The sequence below is a fragment of the Saccopteryx bilineata genome, chromosome 6 (genome assembly GCF_036850765.1).
Source record: "Saccopteryx bilineata isolate mSacBil1 chromosome 6, mSacBil1_pri_phased_curated, whole genome shotgun sequence".
Taxonomy (NCBI): Eukaryota; Metazoa; Chordata; class Mammalia; order Chiroptera; family Emballonuridae; genus Saccopteryx; species Saccopteryx bilineata.
In genome coordinates this window covers 208,566,134-208,573,571 of record NC_089495.1, presented here as the reverse complement: position 1 = coordinate 208,573,571, position 7,438 = coordinate 208,566,134, and the positions used below count along the sequence as shown (strand labels likewise).

Here is a 7,438-nt window from a genome sequence, read left to right as displayed (position 1 = left end):
ACGCCCGGGTCTAACCGGCGACCCCAGCAGGGCTCCGACCGCCAGGCCGCCCCACACAACGCCCGGGTCTACCTCTGACCCCAGCAGGGCTCCGACCGCCAGGCCGCCCCACACAACGCCCGGGTCTACCTCTGACCCCAGCAGGGCTCCGACCGCCAGGCCGCCCCACACAACGCCCGGGTCTACCTCTGACCCCAGCAGGGCTCCGACCGCCAGGCCGCCCCACACAACGCTCGGGTCTACCTCTGACCCCAGCAGGGCTCCGACCGCCAGGCCGCCCCACACAACGCCCGGGTCTACCTCTGACCCCAGCAGGGCTCCGACCGCCAGGCCGCCCCACACAACGCCCGGGTCTACCTCTGACCCCAGCAGGGCTCCGACCGCCAGGCCGCCCCACACAACGCCCGGGTCTAACCGGCGCCTGCAGGACCGACGCAGGCCAGAGCGCGAGGCGTCCGACCTGCGTGACTCCCCAGTGGACACGTTCGACGCTGCCTCTGCTGTAGGGACAGGTCGGGCGGAGGTCTCGTGACCTCTTGCCCTGGCCACAGAGGGGATGTCTACCCACTTTTCAGTGTGGGTTCCTTCTCCTCATGCATAATAACATCACGAGAGAATGTAGGGACAGAGGAAAAAAGAGAATAAAAACCCTGATTAGTTTTTATGTTTGGTTTCTAACCGATGTTTCCAACATCTGGGGTCAGCGGGCCCGGGTGTGAGTCACTCACCCGCCAGTGAGGTGACCCTGACCTTCACACCCCAGAGGCTGTCCCCCCATCTCTGGATTTCTAGCCCAGCTTGGCACAGAGATGGCAGCTGCTGGCCGCCCCCCCGCCCCCATCGCCCTGCCTCTTGGATCCATACTTAATGCCCGTATTGATCTCAACCCGTTTCCTCACAGAAACCAGGGAGTTCCCAATGCAGCGGTAAACATTCCCCAGATAAAGGAGACAATGAGACTGTGGAGCAGAGGCGCGTAAAAAAAAAAAAAAAAAAGGAAAAAAAAATGTGTTTTCTCTAAAACCATCAAATGTTTATAACAATAGCTGATAATGGAGCAGCCGCATCCTCAGAACTCGAAGGTGCCAATTACAGCCCTGTTGAGCACAATGCCCCCCACCCCCGGCTCGGGGGCCCTGCAGGACCGCAGAACCAGTGTCCTCGGCCATTTGGACCTCTTGGAGACTCGGCTGGCGGGGGGGGGGGGGCAGAGAGAGTGCATCTACTAAAAACCTCTTTTTTCTTTTCTGAAAAAAGTGAGAATGGACCCTGGGAAGGATTGATTATAACACACTCCAGACGTGGGTGGAAGCAGAGATAGTGCCTTTTCCCAAATCGACAGAGCCCCCCGACCTGTCGGCCCCAGAGGTCCGGCTATGACTCTCCACCGGGAGGGAAAATTGAGATGCCTTTCTAGAATGTTCCCCCGGACACGTGGCAGCCCAATTTTCCCCAGCAGGAGACAGATTTTTACAATCATGCGCTCTGATTTTAAGGTACCCCTGTATAAACTGGGATGCTCTGGATCGAGACCCCCTGTCTTTGTGAATACTTGATGGGTGGAAACAGGAACACACTGCTACTTGAAAGCTCCCAGCAATTTTCTCAACTATCTTTGGGAGGGAAGACTGCTCTTTAATTTCAGAAAAGCAAAAAAAAAAAAAAAACCCCCAAAAAACCCAAAGCATTTCAATGAGCCCTTGGTTTAGCAAAGGGGAGGTTGAAACCCCACCTGGAACTGGAGAGATTTTAAACATGGACAAGTGAAATCTCCCACACAACTGTGGGAGGGGTGTCCTGCTGTGGGTGAAATCTCCCTCCGAGTGGGTGATGTGTCCTGGGAGGTGAGCCCAGGAGTGAGCGTGTCTGTGTGTGCGTGTATGCGTGTGTGTGTGTGTGAGTGTGTGTGTGTGCGCGGAGTTCTCCTTCTGTTGTTTCCAACATACTTCTGTGTGAACAGCGGGCAGGAAGGAGGTGGGGTCCTGGGGCTGGTGGACGGGCTGCAGAACAGGGCGTCCAGAGGGGGGTAAAGGAGATGCACATCTCGGAGGGACCCACTGCCCAGGTGCAGCTTGGCTTGAAATCATGGCCTCTCAACGCCTTTCCACCCCTTCAAGCTTTCAATAAAGTTTTGAGAAAGGTTAGAACAGCTTGGTTTTAATCCCCTTTTGAGGAATTAGGGGAATGGTCTTAACCCACATTGACGACAGAGAGAGCCGGGGACATGAGGAGCCTTCTAGAGAAGGTGACTGCCAACGGTGGGAGGCCAGGCGGCCGTCTGTCTGACCGCAGGTGGAGTAGACGTCTGCGGATATCATTCTAATCTGTTCGTCTCCCTGCCTTGGTTCCCCGGGCACCAGAGTTTCTTCGCTCGTCTACACCCCTGGGCACACGGGGCTCAGCCAATCAGAACACTTCTCCGCACTGAGAGCAGGGAAGACGTGTGCTGTGCCACCGATGCCCCTTCTCTCTCCTCTCATCGCCCTTCCTTCTCTGTGCTCACATTTGCAAATTACAGATAAGCCCAAAGGGCCCTGGGCTGACTGGCTGGCTTCCCGCTGAGCTTACTGTCACCCTATTTGAGGTCTTTAAAGTTGATCTTAAGCAAAGCCCCTGCAATGTTTTTTCCCAGGGCAACGGCTCTGGTGGGGACGCTGGGGTTCATCTGGCATTTTGTGAGGTCGGGGGTGGGGGTGGGGGAAGGAGCGAGAATGTATCCGGCTCTGCAGAAAAACCTTTGTTTGACAGGTAGCTAAGCAGAGCCCCACAGTCTGAGACCTGCTTTCTCACCAGCTAACAGAGGAAAGAACTGTTGGGAACTGGCTGGCTGACAGATGACAGTGTTTATCTTCACAGTATTTAGGCCAGGGCTGGGGGTGAGCCCGCCCAGTCGCCCCAAAGGGAGGAGCGAGCCGGCCAAGTTCAGTTCCGCGGCAGCCGGGTCCAGGGGCGTCTGCACAAAGGAAGGCAGGGGCAGCGATACGTCTAAAACGTCTGCTGGAACCAGGGGCGCCAGGCTTTGATTTAAACTCAGCAAGCTCCGTACTTAGCAAGTGATTTCTCATCTGGCAAACACTCGTGTGCGTCCCCGTCTCAGGGGCCGCGTATGGAAGTGGCTGACCGGCTCACTGCACTTGATTTAAGTGCTTTCGTGGTTCAAGTTATAAAAACTGTCATTTTGAATCCCTGACTAAGAAAAGCACATAGAGTCCACGTTACTCTGAACTTCCCTCTGAAGACCCCAGTAGGGGAACCGCGGGCACAATCTGTCTTTCTCCAGCACCACCCGCACCAGCCACAAATCAGCATTCACGGCTCCACATAAGAACGGGGAGAGGAGAGCCCTGTGCTCTGTGGGGCGGAGCGCAGCGTGGGGGTCCCAGGTGTGGGGCGGGGCAGCCGAGCTGGAGGAGAGAGCCCTGTGCTCTGTGGGGCGGAGCGCAGCGTGGGGGTCCCAGGTGTGGGGCGGGGCAGCCGAGCTGGAGGAGAGAGCCCTGTGCTCTGTGGGGCGCGGGGCAGCGTGGGGGTCCCAGGTGTGGGGCGGGGCAGCTGAGCTGGAGGGGAGAGAGCTGTGCTCTGTGGGGCGAGCGCAGCGTGGGGGTCCCAGGTGTGGGGCGGGGCAGCCGAGCTGGAGAGGGGAGAGCCCTGTGCTCTGTGGGGCGGAGCGCAGCGTGGGGGTCCCAGGTGTGGGGCGGGGCAGCTGAGCTGGAAGGGAGAGAGCCCTGTGCTCTGTGGGGCGGAGCGCAGCGTGGGGGTCCCAGGTGTGGGGCGGGGCAGCTGAGCTGGAGGGGAGAGCCCTGTGCTCTGTGGGGCGGGGCGCAGCGTGGGGGTCCCAGGTGTGGGGCGGGGCAGCCGAGCTGGAGAGGGGAGAGCCCTGTGCTCTGTGGGGCGGAGCGCAGCGTGGGGGTCCCAGGTGTGGGGCGGGGCAGCTGAGCTGGAAGGGAGAGAGCCCTGTGCTCTGTGGGGCGGAGCGCAGCGTGGGGGTCCCAGGTGTGGGGCGGGGCAGCTGAGCTGGAGGGGGAGCCCTGTGCTCTGTGGGGCGGAGCGCAGCGTGGGGGTCTCGGGTGTGGGGCGGGGCAGCTGAGCTGGAGGGGAGAGCCCTGTGCTCTGTGGGGCGGAGCGCAGCGTGGGGGTCCCAGGTGTGGGGCGGGGCAGCTGAGCTGGAGAGGGGAGAGCCCTGTGCTCTGTGGGGCGGGGCGCAGCGTGGGGGTCCCAGGTGTGGGGCGGGGCAGCTGAGCTGGAGGAGAGAGCCCTGTGCTCTGTGGGGCGGAGCGCAGCGTGGGGGTCCCGGGTGTGGGGCGGGGCAGCCGAGCTGGAGGGGAGAGCGCTGTACTCTGTGAGGCGGAGCGCAGCGTGGGGGTCTCGGGTGTGGGGCGGGGCAGCCGAGCTGGAGGGTAGAGCGCTGTGCTCTGTGAGGCGGAGCGCAGCGTGGGGGTCCCAGCTGTGGGGCGGGGCAGCCGAGCTGGAGGGGAGAGCGCTGTACTCTGTGAGGCGGAGCGCAGCGTGGGGGTCCCAGCTGTGGGGCGGGGCAGCCGAGCTGGAGGGGAGAGCGCTGTACTCTGTGAGGCGGAGCGCAGCGTGGGGGTCCCAGCTGTGGGGCGGGGCAGCCGAGCCGCTCACACCAGGAACTAGACAGCATCCGCATTCAGGCACACCTGCGTGCGTGTCCTGGGGCTGCGGTGACCAGTGAAAGCGGCAGACACTTATCGTCTCACTGAACTGGGGCCCAGAAGTCCAAGCTCACGGTGCCGGGAGGGTTGCCTCCTCTGGAGGCTCTGAGGGAGACCCATTCCTTGACTCCTTTCTGGTGCTGATGGCAACAGCAATCCCTGCTGTTTCTTGGCTTGAAGAAGCATCACTCCCTTCTCTGCCTTCCCCTCCACACGGCCATCTTCCCTCTCTGTCTGCGTCTCAAATCTCCCTCTCCTTTCTCTTATAAGAGCACCCGTCCTTGGACTGATGACCTGGCCCTAAGTCCAGGATAATGCCATCCTTAACTTAGTTACCTCTGCAAGGACTCTAATCCACAACTCCAGCCAAGAGGCTCTGTGAGGGCTATCAGGGCTAGTGGACACAAGGTCACTTTTCCATCCTCAGAGAAAGGACATTGCTCTTGAAGAAACATAGGGACCATGAATGGAGCAGAGAACTATGAACCCGGCCAGAAGCGGGGCCGGGCGGAGTCCTCCCGGCCCCTCCTCTTTCCAGCCAAGCTGCGGGGCCTCTGGCTGGCCACCAGCCTCCTGGTTTGCACGGTTCGGATAATAATAGAAACAACACCGAGAGATCAGAGAACCCGGGCTGTGTCTGGCAGAGGAAGGCCCGTGCTCCTGAGCTGAGGAAGGCGGTGGGGAGGGGGGAGCAGGGGGTGCGCTGGCAGAACTGTCGATGAAGTCATCTCTAAGCCGTTCTGCTCGGAAGTGGCGAGGTCTTTGATTCTGTTCTGATCTGAGTTAATCATTTATTCATGAGCATTTGAAAATTAGACACAGACTAATTGAAAGCTCATCAGAAGAATGGGTTCCACGCTTCCCACGAATTACCAGGAGGCTGGGTGGTATTTTCACAGACTGCAGTGAGGGGAGGTGGGTGAGGAGACAGCAAGGCAGGGAGAACGGGCTCAGGTAGTCTGGGGCAGCACCCCGAACCCGTCCCCTCCGCCAGGACACCCTCAGTAGCTGCTCCTTGTCACTCCCTGTCACCTTCCTAGGTTCCAGAGGTCATGCCCAAATTATCTCACAATGCACATTCAGAATGGATTAGGGTTGCCTAAAATAATATAGGGCACCCAGGTAAATAGGGCCCTGACCAGTTGGCTCAGTGGTAGAGCATCGGCCCACCATGTGGAAGTCCCGGGTTCGATTCCTGGCCAGGGCACACAGGAGAAGTGCCCATCTGCCTCTCCACCCTTCCCCCTCTCCTTTCTCTCTCTCTCTTCCTCTCCCACAGCCAAAGCTCCATTGAGCAAAGTTGGCCTGGGCACTGAGGATGGCTCCATGGCCTCCACCTCAGGCTCTAGAGTGGCTCTGGTTGCAACAGAGCAACACCCCAGATGGGCAGAGCATCGCCCCCTGGTGGGCATGCCGGGTGGATCCCGGTTGGGCGCATGCAGGAGTCTATCTGCCTGCTGCCCCCTGCTCCTCACTTTGGGGGAGAAAAATAAATAAATATATATATGGCACCCTGGTAAATGAGAATCTCAGAAACATAATTCTTGGTATAACCACATCCTAAATGCCGCACGAACATAGTTGTGCTCACAGAAACGAGGGGACCAGGGGACATGCAGACACTCCAGTCCTCTCAGCCTTTAGATGGTGCATTTTCACCAATGAAATAAGAGTTGGTTTTGTACCTCATTTGCATAATCAAACAACTTTCTTTGATTTGTCGTTTGCTTTTCTGATGTTCTTGTTTCATAAAAAAAAAAATCAAATGCTTCTTTTATCACTTCATATTCATTTTGAAAAACCCCCTAATATATTTGTGAGCAGCACATATGAAAATTCATTGCTTCTCTGAGGCCGTGGCTTCGCTGGACAGTCTGTGCTGTTTGCTAAATCTGGAAACCCTGGGATGGACTCGGCCAGGTACAAGCAGGGCACTCCAGACGGGGGCCGGCCATGCCTGCACCCTGGGCGAGTGCGGCCCACGGCTCTCCCCGGGAGAAGTGAGTGCCTCAGTTTCTCCCGCCAGTGCGGACCTGGGCCAGCCCTCCTTGTGTGTGGACGGTGGAGGGCTGTCACTTGCTCCTAACCAGCAGAACGTGGCAGAAGTGTCGGTGTGGATCGCACTGCGCCAGCTGGGGCACTTGCCTTGGAGCCCTCCGCACGTGTGCAGTTCAGCCACCCCGAGGCAGCCCCACTGGGAGGAAGCCCGGGCCACCTACGATGCTCCAGCTGAGACTCGGAGGTTTCGTGATCCTTGTCAACAGCCTGCCTGCATCAAAGGTCAACCGCAGGAGTGACGAGGCCTCGAGGAGACTGTAGCCCCCGGCCAGCGAGCCTCCCTGTCTTTTAACCTCCCCAGCGGAGGCCTCAGACATCACTCTGGATGAGCTCCTGACCCGCGGGCTCTGAGAGCAGGACGAGACAGTAGTCCACACCAGGAGCTCGTGGCGGGGTGTGGCGTGCCGCAGAACCGAGGTCAGCACGCCTCCAGCCCTGTCCTGTGTAGCACCGGTTCCGGCTACTTTTCCCCTGAGTGGGGGGCCTTCGTTCTGAGCTGGCAGAATAACAGCACCCCAAAGATGCCCACCCCTAACACCCAGCACCTGTGACTGTGTTGCCTGACACTGACAGAGAGGACCAGGTTCCAAGCGGATTTAAGATCGTTAACAGCTGATGTTGAGGTGAGACAATCACGCCGTGCTGGACGGATGAGCCCAGTGTAAGCACAGGGCCCTGAGAAGCAGGAGACAGAGCGGAGGGAAGGACCT

General features: G+C 59.0%; 1 non-coding gene across 1 annotated transcript; it reads left to right on the top strand.

Moving 5' to 3' along the window:
• Positions 1–5,801: 5,801 nt before the first annotated feature.
• TRNAG-ACC (transfer RNA glycine (anticodon ACC)) lies at positions 5,802–5,877 on the top strand. The gene has a single exon. It is a non-coding gene; the product is annotated as a tRNA-Gly (tRNA).
• The last annotated feature ends 1,561 nt before the right edge of the window (positions 5,878–7,438 follow it).